Source organism: Callorhinus ursinus, unplaced genomic scaffold (assembly GCF_003265705.2).
Source record: "Callorhinus ursinus isolate GAN/ISIS: 27379988/994484 unplaced genomic scaffold, GSC_fseal_2.0 scaffold21, whole genome shotgun sequence".
NCBI classification, from domain to species: domain Eukaryota; kingdom Metazoa; phylum Chordata; class Mammalia; order Carnivora; family Otariidae; genus Callorhinus; species Callorhinus ursinus.
In genome coordinates, this window is record NW_027397083.1 from 1,556,200 (window position 1) to 1,558,238 (window position 2,039).

Genomic DNA, 2,039 nt, shown 5'->3' on the forward strand with positions numbered 1-2,039 from the left:
GGCCTCACGCAAAGGGGAGATGGGTTCCCTCGTTTCCCTTAAGAACGCGAACTGTAACAAGCGAGTTCTACCTTTTATTTTTTTTTAAATTTTATTTATTTATTTATTTATTTATATTTATTTTTAATTTATTTTTAATTTTTATTTATTTATTTCAGAGAGAGAGAGAGAGAATGAGAGATAGAGAGCACGAGAGGGAAGAGGGTCAGAGGGAGAAGCAGACTCCCTGCCGAGCAGGGAGCCCGATGCGGGACTCGATCCCGGGACTCCAGGATCATGACCTGAGCCGAAGGCAGTTGCCCAACCAACTGAGCCACCCAGGCGCCCTTATTTTAGGTGTTTACTTAGCTTTCTGAATATCTCAGTTTTCCCTTATGTAAAATGGGACCAATCATCCCTACCCCGTGGGACTGCTGTGAAAATGAAGTGAGAACAAGCATGTGGACTACAGGTGGAGGTCATTATTATGTGCTGGACCCAGTTTTGCTGTCGTTTGCCATGTGACCTTAGACAAGTCACCCATCCTCTCTGGCTCTCCACTTCTAAGTCTGCAAAACAGAGTGGTTGTCCCTCATCCTTCTTGCCACAGAGTAATGATGTGAACACCAAATGATGGCAGTTTAAAAATGTGGAGTTCATGATTGAGGTGTTCACTAGTGTCGGCCTTGGGCATCCCTGGCCACACCCTCTGTATTCTCAGTGTTTTCTTTTTTCTTTTTTAAGATTTTATTTATTTATTTGAGAGAGAGAGAAAGCACATGAGAGGGGGGAGGGTCAGAGGGAGAAGCAGACTCCCTGCGGAGCAGGGAGCCTGACGCGGGACTCGATCCCGGGACTCCAGGATCATGACCTGAGCTGAAGGCAGTCGCCCAACCAACTGAGCCACCCAGGCGCCCTTTCTCAGTGTTTTCTGTTCCCCCTCGAGTTGTGCCCTGGGGTGGGCGGTCGAACCACCTCTAGGGGTGTCAATATTTGAAGAGGGCTCTGTTACTCAGAATTCAGGCAGGGGCAATTCAATTTAACACATACTACCATAAATCCAGCAAAAGTTCCAAAACAATAAAACAACACCTAAAGTTCATCAAACCTTTACTGTTTGCTATTTAGATCTTCAGTCCTCACAGCAGATCTGTGATCTAGGTATTATTATTGACATATTTTGTAGAAGAGAAAGCTGAAGCTCAGAGGGGCTAAGTAACTTGCCTGAGGTGACACAGCTAATAAGGGGCAGAGTGAGGATTCAACCCCAGATCTGACTCCACGACCTGTCTCCTGGTCCTCACGGGAATAGTGTAGACGTCTCCAACCTCCTTTAGCTTGGAGTTCTCCTGGGGCAGTCCTGCCATAGACGAGACAACCAGCTAATCCTACAGGTGTTTGGTGAATGTGACTGTCAACTGCAGAAAAGTGAAGCATCAGGGTGTGAGGATGATGATATCTTTTCTGTGTCATAGGTACTGTTTACTTAATGCTTCCTTTTAAGTCAACCCATTTAGGGCACCTGGGTGGCTCAGGTGGTTGAGCGACTGCCTTCAGCTCAGGTCATGATCCTGAAGTCCTGGGATCGAGTCCCGCATTGGGAATCCCTACTCAGCAGGGAGTCTGCTTCTCCCTCTGACCCTCTTCCCTCTCGTGCTCTCTATCTCTCATTCTCTCCCTCTCAAATAAATAAGTAAAATCTTTAAAAAAAATAAATAAATCAACCCATTTAAAAAAAATTCGCCGAATTTTAAAGTTTAATATCCTTGGACTCTTGGGTTTGATTGTACTTACCCATACACACACATCACACACATATGTGTCTGATACATACACACATGTATCTATATGCATCAGAAACACATATACGCACATAGATATGTGAATATATTGGAAAAACATATGCAGGTTTCTTTTTTTTAACTTTATTTTTTTAAACATTTTTTTATTTTTTATTTCTTTCAAGATTTTTATTTATTTACTTGACAGAAAGAGAGTGAGCACAAGCAAGGGGAGCGGCAGGCAGAGGGAGAAACAGGCTCCCCGCCGAGTAAGGAGCC

At 44.1% G+C, this 2,039-nt stretch overlaps 1 protein-coding gene across 8 annotated transcripts in view; it reads left to right on the forward strand.

The window, feature by feature from the left end:
- The window catches only part of SLC43A1 (solute carrier family 43 member 1), a 25,052-nt gene that overhangs the window by 5,985 nt on the left and 17,028 nt on the right, over positions 1-2,039 (forward strand). The gene's annotated exons all lie outside the window — the stretch shown is intronic.